Below are 20,655 nucleotides of genomic sequence, written 5' to 3'. Positions count from 1 at the left end.
ATACAAATTTGCTGATGCGAATAAAAAGTATAATCTAGCCCGGACAATGATTATGTTATGAGATTTCCATAAACAGTATGAGTACGTCCTATTCAAAACCCTGGAAGGCATGTTACTCTAGATACATCACGGAAGAGTGGGCTAAATGATATTTCCTACTACCCAAATTAGTTTGCATTCTAAGTTATTACAGCCTAAAATCCTGGTTATAATAATAATAATAATAATAGAAATAATAATAATAATAATAATAATAATAATAACAATAATAATCTTATTTATTTATTTATTTATTTATTTATTTATTTATTTATTTATTTATTTATTTATTTATTTATTTATTTATTTATTTATTTATTTATTTATTTATTTATTTATTTATTTATTTATTATTTATTTATTTATTTATGTATTTATTTATTTATTTATTTATTTATTTATTTATTTATTTATTTATTTATTTATTTATTTATTTATTTATTTATTTATTTATTTATTTCTCCGTCTCTTTTTCCAAGCCTGGTGACGTCGTGAGTGTCATATGTGTCACACTATGGATTGATCCACTTTTATGATGAGTTGCCCTACTTGACACCAACTCTGTGTGGATTGTTGACTTCAAATATCACATGTTTCTAAGGTGATTGGTAGTGTAGTGTGTTACTTGTAAATGAATAGATGTGCATTAAGACAAACTCGAACACTCAAACAAAAATACACTGTACCCTCCCAAGCCTTTTGGATCGAGAAAGATAAAACATAGCTAGTTAGATCTACAAGCCTTTAATAGAAACTGATATACCAAATCGTGCCTGACATTATGCCACTAGCTTACATATGTCACCATAGATTTTGCGAGGGCATACCTGCAGTAGTGGGTACAAAATCTGAGCTCCTGCCAAGGAGGAAATTGAAGGTAGGTCGTTGCAGAGACAACAACTATTGGAAAATGAAAGAGAACCTTATCTCTATGGTAGTGTTACACAACTTCAGCAAGACTACAACGGAGATTTTTGACTTCGCGAGACAATAAATAATAAGTAAATATATATATTGGACAATGATACACTGATACTCCATCTATCAATCTTAGGATGAAGAAGTGGTCGGCCACCTGGGACAATATTACCAGAATCCATCAAAACAATCACCGAGAGGTACTGAAGAAATCTGCTCTTTAAACAAAGAATCATTGGACTGGAAATGAAAATTACTTATAAAATAGGTCATTAGTCATGAAAAAGCACGCAGATGAGAATCATCTTTATAGACAAGAAAATTTTCAGTGAAAGGAACGTTGAACTACCGCGAGGGTCGACTGCATGCTGGTAGCATTTGAGAAGCTGCTACCATCTTATTGGAAAGAGGTAATTATCCCGCGATGATGATATTTTAGTCGAGGTTGTCATGAGAGCTATTATAATCCTGTGTTTCTGCGATACCCTTATCATAGCATCCAGGGCCAGGGCGATGAGGATTATCATGCACCGACTCACAAGAGCCAATGGGAAGTCTGGAATGTAAATATATCTTGACAAGACAAAGGTCATGATCGTGGACCGGGTAAACAACAATTTGAAACACCCGAGACAAATGGGTGTCTTCGAGGTTATGATCAGGTTTTTATCTCAGTGCCTTGTTATCGAGCAACAGGGTCTGCTCGGATGAGATCAAGACGTCCTGGAATGGCCAGCAATGTGACGGCGAACATGAAAAAGATCTGGAAAGACAGAGCCATCGTTAACAACACCAAACTCAGGCGTGTAAAAATTGTTGTTCTTCCTCATCGCCACGTAAGCAGCTGAAGTCCGGGCAATAATTCATAAACTTTACAGGAACGAGATTGAAGCGTTGGAAATGTAGGTGCACCGCCGAGTTCTAAGAGTATCCTGAACGGAGCACCGGAGGAACGCTTCTGTCCCAGAAGAGCTCGAGATCAAGGACAGGCTCATGGAGAATATTAACCCGGCTTATTTCCGATATTTTGGCCATATATCAAGGAGAATTGGAAAAGATGATCGGAGAGGGCAACGTACAAGGAACAACGGACCAAATAAGAGCTCCGGCAATGTGGATTGACCAGATGAGGGAGTTGGTTGGCAGGTCTTTACATGACAGATTTCTTTTAATGGTAGGCAGAGGTTGGGGAGGGCTAAAGAATAGTCACCACCAGCTAGCTACCAAAGAAACATTGTGGAAAATTGTAAAGCTTTTAAATATGATCATGTTCGCGGGTAAGCATGCACCACTCACTGCGTACCCACAGGACAATGTTGAATCAACACTAGCTCGAGTCTAAAGTGCCTGAGTTCTCTGTGGCTGTGGATTGGTCTTCGAGAGAGTCCGAATTCAATCCAATGTAACATTATTTGTGAAATTTCTTAGTGAATAATGCTTGCCCAAGTCCTTAAAAATAGTCTATTTGGGGACGGGAGCCTCAGTATCAATAGAAGTGTTGCCTGCAGAGGTAGATTACTAGGTATATTAATTGAGCGTATGATGCAATACAACATAAAAATAAAATAATACAGATCCATAAGTACATCAACAGAAATGGCCTCACGCTACTGAAAGATTAGATTTGTACATCTAAATTCTTGATCCAATCCACTGCTTCAAGAGTACGTGAGTTCAGATCCTCCAGACTTCTGGGGAAGTCACAGAGCGAACTGTACTGGGGGTACATCTTCTCCGTCCTTTTAAACTGCGCGCCTTCTATAAGGCCGTCTGTGTTATGGAACTTGAACTAATGTAACGCAATATACTTGGGTTTGCAACTGTTAGATGTCTCTACCATCGGCTAAAGTGTGCCCCTGGCTGGATTAAGGACAATTAATGCTTAAGGGAATGTCAATTTTAAGAAGTGGCAGACCTTAAATTTGTGAAGATTATTTTGTCCTTATGTCAAGGCTGTCAACACTTCTGACCTCCTCAAACTCCCGTGTCTGGCAACCAATGAGGAATTTTGTGAATGTTTTCTCTAACCAATTAGAATTGGGGTTGTATACAGGCATCCAGCATATCTCTAAAGAGATCTGGAAACTTCCCCTCGGAATGCTATAACAGCCCGGTGCTTTAAGGCCGAATTATCATCTTTATCGTTCCAGTTCTGTGAGTGCGGCGTGTTATTCGGAGGCAGGGGTCGCAGGTCGGCTTTCAGAAGGCCCAGCTAAACAAGGTAATGGCAGAAGTTGCTTAACATGTGATAGCTACGGCTGATAAATTGAAGGGAATGTTTCAAAACCTCTGTTATTGTATGTGCAATTCTAATGTCTTGGTTTACATGTAGATTGCCGGCAAGTCTGAAGACTCTGTTCAAATCCCTGCCGGGAAACATGTAAACTATGGGAACAAAGAATGATCACCCTCTGTTGGTTCCCATTCAACTTGGTATGGAGTGACTAAAATTTTCTAAACCTCTAGACTCTTAACACATTTTTGGCATTTAATATTTCTCATTTAGTCACCCCTCTGTAGAATAAGCTTACCCTCTGCAACTTCGGGCCATAACCCTACATAGCGTCTTTCTATAAGTAGGGCATGTGTTTCGCCTCCTAGCCTTTTATTCATGGCCGATTATGTTAAACATTTTCTTTTCATATTAAGGCCATTTAGAATGGGCACGCATTGCCCCTGTTTAAATTGTAATTATTTATAGACCAATGTATAACAAACTACTGTTGAGCAGAAGTAACTGTAAACTTTGTCGGGCATTACTTTGTAAGAAACTTGTGGCTCTGAGAGGCTAGACTATATTAACCTTTGGTGTTCAAGCTCCTAGACGATGTAAGTGCTTGAAGCAAACATGTTCTTATAAAATAGTGTACCTGTTCAGAGCTACAATGCTCATCCCTTGTATATTATCGTGTTGATAATTCTCTCTAGTTCTTGTACCTGATTTTTGGACTTATAGCCCGCTGTTGTTATCAGAGCTGATGAGCTCACTACTATTTAACTGTTATTTGTTCCAAATCTTCTATCAATCAAATTTGAAAATAAAAAAAGGAAAGAAATACAATTTAATAATTTAGTGCTTTAACTCTGGTTATTCCCTTGTCCGCCCATTCACAACGGCACCTTCTCACACCTCTGCCTTCCACGATATTCTCGGAACGGGGACAATCCAACACTATGTGTTCCATTGTTGTGGAATGCTGCCACAGTCGCAGTAGGGGCTATCTGTCCAACCCCACTTGTGAAGAACAGAACCGGTTCTTCCCAAACCGCATCTAATACCGTTGAGCCTACTGCAGACACACCTAGGCAGATTGAAGCCATTAAGTTTTACACTTGGATTCGCAACTTTCAGAATTTCTCTGTGTATAGAAGATTACTAGGTGGACCGAGTGAAGGGGAAACCATGTAAGGAATTTGTGCGTATTATACTGCGTGCATTCAGTGTCCGACTGATTGACTGAATGGTCAGCGTCGAGGCTTTCGGTTCAGAGGGTCTCTGGTTCGATTCCCGGCCAATTCGGAGATTTTAATCGCGTCTGATTAATTCTTCTGCCTCGGGGACTGTGTGTTTGTGTTTGTCCTAACACTTTCCTCTTCATATTCAGACAACACACTACACTACGAACCACCAGAGAACCCGATAGGGTTGGCGTCAGGAAGGGCATCTGGCCTAAAACATGACCAAATCCACATGTACGACACAGTTCGCACCCGTGAACCCACAGCTGTGGGAAAAGCGGAGGAAGAAGACGATACTGCGTGCATTTAGTAATGAGTAAGTAATATAGTTGTATTTGTTGTAGTTGTTTTTTCTATTTCACGGCTGCCCAGTGGAGGTGGTAAAGGCGTACTCGGTTCTGACAGTGAACGTTAAATACGATTTCCTGTCAGAATTCTAAACAGTTAGAAACAGAATTTCCAATTCTGTAGAAACATGTGATCCTGAAGTTCACTTTTGGAAAGGTACGTGGGCCTGTAGTTTTCTTAGCTTAAATGAGTACCGGATGAATTCCTGGGAAGGAAACATTGCCCGAGCTTACCACTCTAAAGCACACAGAGCCGAGGTTAGGAATAGTGAAAACTTTTACCTTACGCTCCTCCAAGGGACCATATGGTCTTCACAGTGATGGCATTGCTTCCTAGCCACCTAGACGATGTTCATAGCATGACTAGGGTTACTTTACAGTTCTATGAGACGCTTTTGATTAAACAGACGGGTGTCATGATAAGGTAACATATAAATGGACTAACTTATAATGTGTTTATCATAATGCATGCGTTTCAAAATTTCTATGCATTCTTTTACAATAATTACTATTGCATTCTTCCGTATTGTTTTAAGTAAAATTTGTGTAATTTACTCCACACAATTCAATTAGAATTAGTGAATTCTGTAATGTTACATCAATATATTTTTGCAGTCAAACCCATTACATATATAAACAGAATATGTGGTAAATTATATTTCATTTAACATCGTTTAATATAAGTATTTTCTTCTTAGCAACACATACAACATAAATAGTTCGTAAATGTATTAGGAATTTTGTTCCCAGTGAACAACATCCCAACCAGTCTACGTAACAGAGCAATTGCATTATTATTTAGAGATTTATATGCTTATCAAAAATAATTCGTGCATTATATTATCTCTTCGAATCCCCTTTTTTCGCATATGGGTGCAGTATGTATGTATGTATGTATTCATGTACTTAATATTGTACGGCTATCCCCGGGCTGATTGCCTCAGATGGTTGAGGCGCTGGCCTCCTGACTATAACTTGGCAGGTTCGATCCTGGCACAGTTCGGTGATACTTGAAGGTGCTCAAATAAGTCAGCCTCGTGGCGGTAGATTTTCTAGCACGTAAAGAAACTCCTGCGAGACTAAATTCTGGCAACTCGGTGTCTCCGAAAACCGTAAAAGTAGTTAGTGTAACGTAAAGCAAGTAACGTTATTATTGCACTGGTGTCACGTGAAAACAACAGAACACACTTCTAAAATCTCAGCATAAAATTTAAAACTGTCTTATATATAAGGAAAAACGGTCAGATTTATGTATGTTTCAAAACGTCTCCCTTAAAATTCGATTTTAAACATTTTATATCATGATAATACTTTTGATAGCGTCACTGATATTCACTAATACAATTTTTATAGACACTAGTCCAGCAATATCCTACCAGGGACCTCGTGATGTTATCGAAGGTTGACGTTCGATGGGATGACACTTCCTGAAAGCCTTTCCTTGTACAATTTGTGTCTGTAATCATTAATATATTCATCGATCAATTTATCATCTCCTTATTTACCGTACGTCATATCGACAGTAAAGTATTCTCTTGTGTGGGAATTACTTCTAAAGTTAGTTGCGTACTTTCCATTCCTCCCACTCCGCAATTAGAAACTCTGATGTTTTATAAAAATTTTATTTTCATTACTACTACAGTTGAACCTACATTACTAGAATTTTCAGTATCTCGAAAAAGCTTAAATTTCCCAGCCGTTTGTGCTATTCTTCGCGTGTATTTATTTCTCAGTTACTCGAAATTAGGTTGCATGAATTTCTCGATTTCTCGAAGCAGACATTTCCTCCCTCGAAGCAATAAATACTCTATAAATCGAATTTTGTAAAATATTAACTGTGCAATATGATATCTGTGGTTTTTCAGGAGCAGTTAAAATGTAAAGAAAGGTTAACAGTGATTCTGGCATCTAATATGAAGGGAATCGAAAAACTAAAATTTCTTATGATCGGAAAATCTGTGGGTGTGAATTAATTACCGGTCACGTACGAAAGCAACCACCGAAGTCGCGGATGACAAGCTCCATTTATGTATCTCGGCTGCGTGGTATTGACGAGAAGTTTCAACGTAAAAGGAGGAAAGTTAACAGCAACAAACAGAAGAGACTGACGGATTCTTTTCCAAAGGTGCTAACCGAGGTATGTTTCTTGTATGTACTGTATCCTGTCTTATGAAAAGTTACTATAATAAGGGCTGTAATTAAAGTGATGCCGTAAAATAGAGTTTATTGTATATTTTTAAATACTGTTAAAAATAATGTATTCAGTACAAGCCCGTAGATACATATGACTCAATTATGTGCTATACATGCTCAAAACACGGTATTCTCTACATCTCGAAATCTCGATAACTCGAGGTGATTCGAGATATCGAGGTTCCTCTGTATTTCATATTCTCGTATCTCAATTTTTGTAATAATGTCTTGGTTTACAGCTTAGTTGTCCGCATTCATCAGTGGTAAATTATCCCTGTCTGGACTTCAAGATCGCAGGTTCAGAATTGGTTTTGGTCCCCACTACTACTTTCGTAGTTTCCGGAGGCATTGAGGTACCTGAATTTAGTACCACTGTAGTTCTTTTTCGTTTCATTCAATCTATCAGCACTCAGCACAAAGTTGTCGCATTTCAGTACCCTTCAAATAGCCTACCACCAGACTGAGGCGGTATCGAACCCGCCACCTTGAGCACTAACATCCGAGCCACTCAACCCAGCCACAAATGTCCATCACGTTTACGATATCAACAGACACGAGATTTATTTTGCTTTAATAAAATAATAATAATATTAATAATAATACTAATAATAGCCGGACTGAATAGCTCAGACGGCAGAGCGCAGGTCTATGGACTCCTGGTTGGCAGGTTCGAACCTGGTTCAGACCGGTGGGATTAGATGCAGAAATACACCAGCTCAGTAAAATAATTTCTTCCCTTTCTTCTTCTTCCTCTCCTCCTTCTTCTCCTACTTAGGGCGTCGTTTCCAAAACGGAGGTTGACAATGCAGTACGGTATGAAAAGTTTCTTCCGGTGTACATGTGTGCCATCCTCGAATGTGTTTTAGTCATGAATTTCTCCATCTCTTAATGGATCTTTACCCTTGTATCTCTAATTCAATAATTAACTGTAATAATTTATACCGCTCGCCCTTCATAATGGCCTGGCCAAGGTGCTAAAGGTGTGCTCGGTTCACCCGGAAGGACGTGGGTTCGACTCCCCGTCAGGAAGCCAAACAATTTAAGAAACGGTATTTCCACTTGCAGAGGTGCACATGGCCATGGCGTTCTCTCAACTTATATCAAAAATTAGTACCAAGTTAATTCCTGGGGGCAAAGGCTGCGGGCGTAGAGCGAACCACTCTACTCCAGCAAGTGCCGAGGTACGAATAGTGGAAACCTTTACCTTCCACCCCTCCAAGGGCCTTTGCGCCTTTGCTCTTCTTTGCTTTGCTTTGCATTGATTTTCTCGCCACTCATAACATGTCCTAGGTATTGCGTTTACCTTTTTTTAAATATTAAGTAACAGTTCTTTTTGCTTTTTCATCCTATGAACGACCTCAACATTCGACAATTTCAGTATCCGAGATATGTGCAAGAGACGACGATTCAGATAATTTAAAAGACATCGATACGTTTTTCAGTGCTTGCATCCAGGGTCGGGCTTACACATCCATATAGGAGAAGATAGAATATGTACCAACGGATCATGCGGATTCGTAGTTGCAGACTGTGATCTGACATTACAAAGAACTTCTTCGTGTTAATGAATTGTTTCCTGGCGTTCTCAATTCTAAATTTTATCTCTAGTTTGGAGTTACATTGTTCGTTCATCATAGTGCCCAAGTATTTGAAGGAGGTCACTTGCTCATTTACTGTATATTACCTTTTTTTGTAAAATATGCTCGTATTGTCTTTAGAGAACACCCAGAGATTATGTTTAGAGAATTCTTGCGGTACATTATTCCGGCACTTCAGCGTCTTTGAAAACCGTAAAAGTAGTTAGTAGGGCGTAAATAAAACCAATAACAGTATCAGTAATAACAATATTAGTAATATTAATATGAATCATTCGAATATTTTGTCTTGATGATTATTTTGTGCAGCAAATACAAGTTCCTTTCATTAAGAATTGTTGAGTATCGTCTACGTATTGTACATACTGGAAAGATGAGAATTACGAAATAAAATGATCATGTGGGCACTGAAGGAGTCAGAACCCACAGACATCCTATTTCGCATCCCATTGAGCAACATTGATCTTTTTGGAAAATCCTATTTTTGACTATACTGTGCTGTTAATCATTGTTATTATTATGTATTTTCCTTGAATTATACTGAACCCTTGGTGAAAGGTCATGGGTTCAAAACATGTACAATCCAGGGGTGGTAGATAGAGAAAGAGAAAGGCCCACATACAGAGAAGTGCCTCCATTCCCACATAACAGTTTTTATAAACTGTAATGAGTATTTACAAATATATAGAGAACTTTAAATTTACACTCCAAACACTGTACTCTCAGAATAATAATTACCACACGCACACACACACACATTTAACTAAACTTGAGCTCATCATTCTTGAATTAATAAATTATACAAGCTATACACATAACATATCGGTTTCTATCTACATATACATTTTCTTTACTGCAAGTAGGAAATGAGGAGGAGAAATCATTTTTATTTCAAGTGGTAAAAGGTTCCAAAGCCGAACAGACCTTGCGTAAAAAACCACTTAAGTATGCCGTTGATTTAGTGAGGGGAGGTGTAAGAGTAACTCCTTGGTCTCTCTTAACAGAGTGGTAATTAAGCTGCAAGCGGTGGAAAGGACAGAGATGTGTGTTGTTTTCCGGAGATTCCTTACATAAGGCTATCTCTATTTGTTTACACAATGAGTTCACTGGTATATCGTATAGTTTCAGCTATACTATGCGGGTATTTGGATTTAACGATATTAAATATGAAAAGCAGAATGAGATGTGCAGAATGGACGTCGGACAGTTTTCCGTTAAGTGCAGAAGTACTTCAAGGCTACGTGTTCCCACCACTGCTCTTCACCTTTATAATAGACACCATCAAGCGATACCTGCAATTAAATGCTCCATGAACCTATAATGTTTAGCTAACTCTTTGTCAAAGCAGATACACTTCCGGTGGCGCTTTCTTAGGAAACGTCATACACTAGATTGATAAAACAACTGTCCAGGTCTTAAGGTATTTTTATTGTGTAAAAATAGGAATTTACAATAATTTTCAGGGTGACCGACCGTAGAGTTCAAATCCACAATTTCTAGAAGGATGGATGTGTACAGCTAAACTGTTTGTATTGCGTAGCAAACTTGATCAGTTCCCGAACCTATATATGTAAATAAGGTTGAAATGAATATATGTCTCTTGAATAGGGCCAATGACCTGGATATTAGGCCCCTTTAAACAACAGCAATCATCATAATCATAATGTCTCTTGGTTATTTTGACTAGGAGTGAAGTCACGTGCTTCGGGTGATTTAATGATAATTGAGGAAATTACATACATTTTCGTCTGTCTATCCATCTGTTACTGTAAACCTTGGCATAGCATAACAGGGGATTCACTTTAAGTGATATTTCTTATATGAAATTTTGCTAGTCAAACTTAAATTTTAGTCTGATATATATTTCATTAACGAAGAGAAAATTAGATTTATAGGAGAGTGGAAGTGCTGCGCTCATGCCCCTAAGGTGAATTGCTGATGAACACAAGACATCACAAAATGAGAAGTGCATTATCCTCATCGTCATCCTATCCGGCTCCATGGCTAAATGGTTATCGTGCTGGCCTTTGATCACAGGGATCTCGGGTTCGATTCCTGGTAGGGTTGGGAATTTTAACCATCATTGGTTAATTTCTCTGGCACGGGCGCTGAGTGCACGTGTCGTCTTCATCACCATTTCATCCTCGTAAATACGCGCAGGTCACCTACGGGAGTCAAATAGGAAGACCTGCACCTGGCGAACCGAACATGTACTCGGACACTCCCGGCACAAAAGCCATACGTCATTTCACTTCATCCTCACCCTCATCCTCGAGATTGTAAGGATGGAAAACCCGTGAAAAAGTACAGTGTGACTCTTCTAAAGGATATTTTAGACGAGCTGATTTTGTCACAGTAAACAGACACACCGGAAGAGCTAATGTATAAAATACAACAAGTCGCTTTCGAAGCTAACCCCACTCCTCGCACGTGGCGATCATCACAAGCTACATCGCCTCCGACATGCTGTTAATTCTAAGAGAAAGTGACAACAGAAGGAGTTGTGAAGTAGTGCTACTTTGAAAGTATTGACCTGTTCCCATGTGAAACATACTACCAGGTAGATTAGGTTGTGTGGTACTTTGAGCTTGGTATTAAGGACCAGGAAAAAACCCATAGGTGGAAACGGAAAGATCCCTACAGGTAAAACCTCGTATGTTATACACAGCATTTGCAAAGGACGTGGTCTGGAAAAGTCCAAGTAGCATTGTTAGTTGGGAACAGGTATCATGCACAAGAAAATAACCTATTCCAAGCCAGTCCATTTATTCAGAGGATAAGTCTTCCCGGCACTGTTGTAGCTAGCACGGACCTTACCGGTTACCAAGCCATACCGCGAGAATTCCTAACACCTGCTGCACAGCCTGTTCCTCGTGGGGTGCCTGGCACCTAGTCGCCGATCCCGAAGAACGTGGCCACGCCCACCCAGGCTGGGACCTTCTGGATTGTGGTGGTACATGACGCCGGGCCTCCTTCCTCTCCACCCGGACCATGGCACCGTATTCCGGGCAGCTACAATGGGAGACCGGATCGCCCCTCGCGCAGTTGGCGCTCACCAGTGCTTACCTAAGCACGGAGCAAGGTGTATGGTGGTGGTCACCAGCACAGCTGTTGCAGCGCACTTGGAGTCAACAGCTAACCTGACGGTGGCCTCACCTCATATACTGGGAACACTATAAAATCGCTATCGTGTTATAGGCCTTGCTTTCATAAAACAAAATCATTCGAAAAGCGAACTCAAACGCCTTTATTTATTATTTGTTCAAATATCATGCTTCAGTTTTCTTCCGTAATATATTTACATAATTATTCTGATGAAGCTGAATGTCGACATAATTGTAGGTTGTAGCCCAAAGCGTTTAAATGAAAAAATAGAACACTTTATTTGCGTGCTGACATTTGTGTTCTCCCTTTGTATTAGATTTGTTTTATTCTTATGTACTTTTATTATCTTTACTTATTGCCAAGGTGAGTGGCTCAGACAGTTGAGGCGCTAGCTATCTGACCCAAACATAGCAAGTTCGATCCTGGCTCAGTCCGGTGAAATTTGAAGGTGCTCAAGTGCGTCAGCCTCGTGTCAGCAGATTTATTGGCACGTAAATGAACTCCACTCCTGCTGCACTAAATTCCGGCACCTCGCCGTCTCCAGAAACCCTAAAAGTAATTAGAGAGACGTAAATCCAATAATATTATTATTCTTTACTTATTTCATTGTATAGTTATTCTGTAAAGAGTCAAGACACATACAAATATATCTCCTGATTCTCTCTAAATCATCTAGACTTCTCGTTATATTACAACATATAATGATGTTTTGGTGGGTTGGTGTTAAACTAAAATAAATTACTCTAAGTATCTGGACGTTTTCCAAAGAGCTGTGCTTTGTGTAGCAAGGGAGAACGAATACTGAGTTAATAATGGGAACATATTTTAATGTTCTGTCAGCGTTGTACATATTATACAGCATGGCATATATTCTTTATCTAATAACTTACTGTGGCACCGCATAAGGAGGAGTCGTCTTGTAAAGGCGGGTACAGACATGCGCGCCTAACTCCGTAACGTAACCACGTCGCGCGCCGAGGTTAAACGGGGCAATGTTACGCACCGCGGTTGCGAGGTAAACTTTTCTACCCCGCGCCGCAGGTCGTAACGCGTAACCTACCAGCGTTCCGCCAGTTGAGACAGTGCAGCTTTGAAAGATGGATTTAGCTGCAGCAGCCTATATTTATGTGCATTATGCAACTAAACGGAAACATAGGCGATGTTGGCAAACTCGGCTATATTCATGTAGAACTACACATGGTGGTTCAAATTTGCTGGCTGACATGAAGTTTCAGACAGTTAGTGGGCCTTATAAACATTTTAATTGCTAAACCTGACCAAGGCGTCGTTTCCGTTTCCAACGCTTTGTGTTGATTTTTGTTTTCGAGTTCCGCGCAAGAGTATTATTGCTTAGGCAATCAAGTCGGAGGTTTAAATGTTTCAATATGGGTAGGTTTTTTTTACAGATAGGTCTTATGGCGACGATGGTATAGGAAAAGCCTAGGAGTGGGAAGAAAGCGGCCGTGGCCTTAATTAAGGTACAGCCCCAGCATTTGTCTGGTGTGAAAATGGGAAACCACAGAAAACTATCTTCAGGGCTGCCGAGAGTGGGGTTCGAACTCACTATCTTCCGGATGCAAGCTCACAGCTGCACGCCCTTACCGCACGGCTAACTCGCTCGGTAATATGGGTAGTGAAAGCATAGTAAAACAATTATTACACACGTTTTTCATCAAGTGAAAATAAACAAGTGATTGACTGTAGCCGACTCTGCTCAGCGATTTTCAGGCCTGACGACGGTTTTCTGTACTTTAGTTTTACAATATTATATTATTACAGTATATAAACCAACGGCCGTAGCCGTGTTGAAACACCGGATTCCGTAAGATCTCAGAAGTTAAGCAACATTGGGCGTGGTCAGGAGGTGGATGGGTCGCCACGCGCTGTTGGTGGGGGGTAAGGGAATGGAGGAGCGGAAAGGAACTGGCCACCCTACCGCACGTAAACTCCGGCTCAGGAACACCTCTGCGGAGGTTCGGACCTGCCTTCGGGCAGAATAACCGTTACCTACAGTATATAAGATTTTAGAACGGTGAAGTGACTGAACTGACCGAAATACACATTTCGTCTTTGAAAGAAAGTCGTAATTCTCTGCAGACTTTTCTTTTTCTTTTCCTCTCCATGCCTTTCTATTACATTCAGGAATGTGCAAACTTATATGCAATTCATAAATTTAATCTATAACAACGCCTGAACTTCTGGGGCAGGAAATACCACTGTCTTATGCGTGTTGTACACCATTACATTTTCCTGTCAGTTCAACATTACACAAGAAATTTGTCAAATCTTGTCAAAGACTGTTCAACATTGCTGAAGGTTTGATAAGATTTGAATTGATTTGGCAAGGTTTGATAGCATTTCGTTTTAACATAAAGGAAAGGCAAACAGCTGTTGTAGTTGTTGGACTAGCAGCGGGGTACAGTCTTAAAACGAAGAGAAACGCGCAATAAATCACAATTTACATGGGCAAAATATTAATGTAGTTATCTTCAACATAATTTTTGCAATGTATTTACTGCCATAACATCATTTGTAGAGGTTAAGTTATACTTCATAGCTATACTCGCATTAATGAATAAAAATGACAGCAATGAAACGGAAATACGTATCTTATTACATGAAAACATATTAGAAATTCAATAATAATAATAATAATAATAATAATAATAATAATAACAACAATAATAATAATAATAATAATAATAATAATAATAATAATAATAATACATGTCTTTCCTTCTTTCTTAATCCGTTTACCCTCCAGAGTTGGCTTTTCCCTCAGACTCAGCGAGAGATCCCACCTCATCAATTTGATAGGGCCTAAAGTTGCTAAGAAGGATACCACATTCAGAGAGGCTAACTCGGTGCAAGAGAGACTGGCAGTGACAGTACGATTTCTAGCAACCGGTGATTCAAACATTAGTCTGCAGTATCTTTTCAAAATATCCAAACAGTCGATTAGTGTTATCGTACCGGAATGTGTCAAGCTCTGATTGAAGCACTAAACGAAAATATAAACGTAAGTAAGGAATTTATTGCTGGGATATTCTATGTTTCATACATCAAACATTATCTATTTTAATTGCTTATTCAACACAGAAACACTACTTTGTAAGTCTAATCAAGTCCTGAAAATCCATATCCTCATCGTGGGAATTGCTTACTGTATTTCACTCAGTGGACAGACTGGAGTTGGAGTAAGGAGAATTGGGTGTAGTAGTAGTAGTATTCGGCGAGGATAAGGAAGCTGAAGGAGTGGGTGTTGAAACGGTGTAACCTTGAAAATGTGATGGGTTCGGCAGCTGATGAACATTATGTTGTGCAGCATGATGGGGATATTGGGAATATGTAGAGTGAACCGGAGAATGGAGTGGATGGGGAAAGTGGTCATTCCTTAAAATTTTGTTGAAATGCCTGGGATGGCCAGTTAGCCACAACATTTCCTTAGCTCTGTATATTTCAATAAAATGCAGTGTGTTTTGCTCGGTCCACAACATTTTTACTGATCAAGCAGACAGAGGCGAATGTGTGTTACGCACCGAGGTCGTGTGTACGTCCAAGCTTGCTGTAACTTCCGCGCGCGCAGCACTTTGATGTGACGCGGGAAAACCGACAAGCAGTGGAACGCAGCGAACCTCGTTCCGTATCGTTCATGTTGCGGGCTAAGGTTGCGCGACGAGGTTACGCAGTACCGTCCAGACAGGAGCGCGACGCGGTTACGTTACGATGTTCTGTTACAAGTCTGGACGCGCCTTAAGACATGTATGAATGCAATTGCATTCTCATCAGAAGATAGATGTTACATGTTAACATGAATTTCATTAGACTATATTTCAAAGAGGCAGATTTCATATCTCTCATAAAACGGGATATTAGACTGGAAAGTATAATAACAATACCAGATAAATTGCCTAAACAAATAGTTGACCGAAATACTGGAAAGAATAATTTAAGAAGTAGTTTCAAAAATAAACTGCGAAACGGAACGAAGTAGCTGGCAATTAAAGATGTGTAAATAGCTGAATAACTCACAAGCCGTTTGCTGAACTACACCTAGAGGATATCTCCAACCATCAATTCACTCATTCCGATGCAAAATTTAATTAGTAAAACGTCTACTCTTCTCCGCATAAATGTAAAATACAGTCCACATAGTATATCAGACTAGAAGTCGCGATTTTTTCACATATTACAGTATTATTTAACTCATGTTTCAAAAATACTGAACCAGTATAAAAGTCATAATTTTAGAAATAAATCCTACAACGAGTTAAGTTCAGGTCATTAGAATAGCAATAATAATAATAGGAAGAAAAATGGTATTCTTAATCAGCGCCATCTGGCAGCTTGTTCGTCAATTTCGACATTCAGTTTTACTCTAGACCTACTAGATGGCAGAGCATACCGAAACTCTCAGGGGCATGTGTTGCTGAGTTTTAATAATCTCATTGTGTGAACACGAAATGTGCCATCAGAGATCTTTTTCATACCGACATTGTACAACATGGAGTGTCCAATGAACTATTTTCGACTTTAAAAAGTACGACTACTTTCGTCGTGTTTGAATCGGGGTTCTTGGGATCTGGAGGCTGACACCCTACCACTGATCTATAAAAGGATTCTTATGAATATTTTGATTTTCTCTTATACTGGTACGGGTGGTATAGACGTAGTTAACGAAAGTCAAATCACCTACTAAACTCAATAGTTAAAGCTTATGCTAAGATAATGCCACAACGTGCTTTCGAACCGAAGGTATTCCTTTCTTACTATTTGACTTACACCCGTAGTTCGTGAAAGTTGCTCACTAGAAAGGATACGGATAGTTTTCACGGAAAACGTAACGACATTTCTTTTGCCTCGAGACTTGTTAAAATCATTCAGTTGAGATTGAGTTGGGTGGATATTAAGTAAGGTATATGTCTATACTGACTACTTAGTCTTAATGGCATACTGCAATCTAATATTGAAAAACAAATACATGGAATATGATACGGTAATGCGGTATTTGCAAGATTATAGCAATACTAGTTAGAAACAAACATAAAAGAACAGAAAGACAGATATAAAATTCGAAACTGGAACTTCTATATCATTTCAAGTATTCAGGATGTATATTCTACCAGGTTAGTAGTACAGTAAGTTTCCGATATCTTGTAGTCGCAAAGCTAATACAGTGAGTTCGCAGATACGATCAAAGGTATTCAGAAGTAAGAGAGTTCTTAAACAAAAAATATTCTTACAATGCTCGGTATTCAGCCCAATATTGCTGCACCAAAGTGAAAGCTGGGTGGGCTTAGGATATATCATTCGTAAATTTGAAATTAATGCCACGAAGGTGTGAGAATGAGCGATGGTACAAACATTTAGGAGAAATGGCAGGAGAATAGTTGCAATTGAGTGCTAACGGTTAAGTCAGGAATGAATTCTACAGTATGGCTAAAGGTATGCATTTATACCAGCTTCAGTGGTGGGTCATGTGAGGTTAAGGAGGAGGATGGGTTTCTTAGGAGAATAATGAACTCGGTCATTTAAAGTTAGTGAAGTGGTGTTCTTGCTGCTATGGTGTATACGTACGTGTTAAGGGAAGTATTTTTTTAATGTCTCGCACATTCTTAATTCCTTCTTCCCTCCTTCCTTCCTTCCCTCCCTCATTCTATCCTTAAATTCTTCCTTTCTTTGCTCCTTCTTTCGTCCCTTCTTTCCTTTCTTCCTTCATCTCTTAGTTCATCATATTATTCAATTCTTACTTCCTTCATCCTCATTTTCCAGTCTTTCTTTATTCCGTTCTTCGTTACTCTCTTTCTTACTTCAATCCTTCCTTCATACCTTCTTTGGCATAGTTCTTCACTGTTAAATTTATCACAGACTAGCGAATGTACCCGTGCTTCGCTACGGTATTCTACATTGTATTCGAATATCGAAGTAAATAGTGTACATGCAGTAAATAAGATTATTTTAAAATTGCATGTCTCTTAGCGTTATCCGAGAAAGAGCATGGGAAGGTCCCAGTACGTTGTTTTCAATGTAAAGTGTTTGTTACGGATTTGTGATATAACGGCAGGCTCACTTGCCTACTGGCGTTCAAAATCGAGTTGGGAAGTTTACATTATAATTGCAGGCCCCATTGCCTACTACGCGGACAGAATCTATTTGGGGAGTTTTCGTTAAAATGGCAGCCCCCCCCTTTCCTACTTCCAGACAGATTACAGTTGAGGAGTTTCTATTATAATGGCAGGCAATTACCCTACTATCACTCGAAATTGAGTTGAGCAGTTATCATTATAATGCCAGCTCCATTTTCCTACTGCCAGGCAGCTTACTGCCAGTCACACCAAGTTGGTGAGTTTCCATCAAAATAGCAGGCCACTATGCCTAATGCCGGTCACATTTTAGATGAGGACATTTCTTTATAATGGCGGGCACCCTTGCCTACTGCCAAACACAATCGGGTAGGGGAGTTTTAAACAAAACTGCATGCTCACTTGCCTTCTGCAAGTCAAATCGAGAAGTGAACTATTCATTACAATTGTAGGCCTTCCTTACTAATGACAGTTACACAGGAGTCGGAGAAGGAACCCTTTCCTACTGCCAGTCAAAGTCGGTGTTGGGAGTACTGATTACAATAGCAGACCCACCCTTTCTCGATCGCTACAAATCGACATCAGTGAATATATATAGATCGACATACGAAAGTATATGCGTGTTAAAAATATTGAAGACCTTCATTTACAGATTAACTGCTACTAAACGTACGTCATATCGACAAAGGATTATACCATAAGACACGCCGGATTTAGTGTCCTAAATGCCTGGTCCTATGATATGTCATCTATTCTTGGGTAAGATTGAGTTAGAAACGTGGAACAGGGTAAAGTTTTTGTAAGATTATCTCACATTACATTACTTTTCGGATAATTATGTGACAGCTACATACATAGCATTTGGCTCACATATGGCTACTGGGTGGGCCAATTTTCGTGAAGAGTTTGATGATTCTGTATTTCATATAAGTACCTGAAAGTATGAATTATGCATGTGAAAATTCCAAATTGACTTAACATCGATTAATAGAGAAAAATCAAACGTAAAAGGGATACAGATACGGGAAAAAGTCATAAGACCAAGGTTGTAGATCATTCCAAATTGAACGAATATTGTGCAATCCGTTATGTGATAGGAATTTCCGAAGGTCTGCACCATCTTTAAAATTGCCTGCATATTTCTATATTCTTCGCGGATAAAAAGTGAAAAATTTAATGATCTAGGATGTTTTCCGTTCGTTACAGGCTAAAACGTATAATTTTGTCAAATTTCAATTATCTTCTTTTTCTTCTGGCAGATTATGCCGCAATCTGGATTTTGGGCGAGGCGGGTAAAAATTAGGACTTTCAGGAAACTAAACCAAAAATTATGGAGATGGTCATTATTACCCCTTAAACGCCAAAATAGTCAGTGTAGAGGCACACAGTCGTTACGATTTGATTTATATAGATAAGGAATCTGCTCCATGTAAAACACCTTTTGGGCTATGTCCGCTGGACTTAACCTGCAAAACTGACCATTCATGATATCTCCCTTATTAATCCTCCTTACGAAAAAATGCACATGAAGAAAAAGTTTTAGAGGTGGAATTCCATCACGTTTGGTCGATTTCCAGTCAGGTTGGTCTTGTTCTGTATACATTTTGGAAGAGTAAAATCACCATATCGGTTCCCTATAAACCGCCAGTCCATTCCGGAACATGAAATATTATTTACGTTTAAAACCTACCTTTGGACAGGTGGATACTAAATATAAATTTTGGTTCGAATGTCTTCAGTAATTTTCAAGTTGTAAGGAATACGCTTTACACGCACCCGCTCGTGAGTTAAGTCCGATGGGACTTGTACAGAAAAACGGTCCGTTAATGATGTCTCCCTTATTAGTCCTCGTATCGAAATGATGCACATGAGAAAAAAGGTTTAGAAATTAATTTCTACCAAGGCAGGTAGATTTAAATTAACGTTGGTTGTGTATATTTTGTGGAAGTGCAAAATCACTGTTTCGGTTTCGTATAAACCCCCACTCAGTTCAGAGATTTAGAAACAATATTTGCCCTAAAACCTATCAAGGACAGGTGTATTCTAAATATGAGTCTTGGTGGAAATACATCCAGTAGTTTGTAGCACTCGCGTACATACGGCGTAATTAAGGAAGAAAATAATACAGTTAAGAAAGTTGAAACTAATAGAAAATGGATTATAACTGAGGACAGTCGGATAACGACAAATATGTAAATGCCAAGTTAATGTATTGGAAAATCAAATGCCCCTCAATAAATTATGCTAGTATGAGTTATGGATATAATAAAACGGTAACAGAGGAGAAATTTAGGTCCAGTGATTCCTAGGTAAACAAATAATAAGAAGATGACTAATGGTGTTATTACCTAATCTATTCGAGGGCGGTTATAATATCCAACGATATTCCGCCAATATCCCGCAGATAGGCCGATTGACGCCTCTCTTGCCTTCTACCCAAGGAACAACCACGAATTTAAAAGCATGATGAGGAAAATGGCAATACGTTACTTCCCTGCCGGCATGCAGTCAGAGACGTTGCCATGGTAACCTGTAGGTTCGTTGTCGGTCTGTCGGTCACTCAATGCAGAGCATGATACCAGCGGAAAATTGTAAATTTCTCCGTCATGTGAAGAGTAAGGTAAATTGTGAACATAACGAAAGTTGTTTATAATGAAAAGACGTTTCACGTACGGTAAACGAAGTTTACAGAAAATCAATAGTATAAGAGAAAATGGGGGAAAACCATTCTGGCTTTCCTATAAACACCCCGTCTATTCAAGGATTTTAAAATGATATGCATATTGAAGCCTTCCCCGGTATGAGTATACTCTAAATATGAAGTTTGGTTGAGATCTAGTCAGCCGTTTCGACGTGATTGTGGAAAAACCATTCTGGTTTTCCTATAAACCCCCCGTGTATTCAAAGATTTTAAAA

Source organism: Anabrus simplex, chromosome 1 (assembly GCF_040414725.1).
Source record: "Anabrus simplex isolate iqAnaSimp1 chromosome 1, ASM4041472v1, whole genome shotgun sequence".
Lineage (NCBI taxonomy): Eukaryota > Metazoa > Arthropoda > Insecta > Orthoptera > Tettigoniidae > Anabrus > Anabrus simplex.
The sequence above is the reverse complement of the archived record's forward strand: the minus strand, read 5'-3'. Positions refer to the sequence as shown.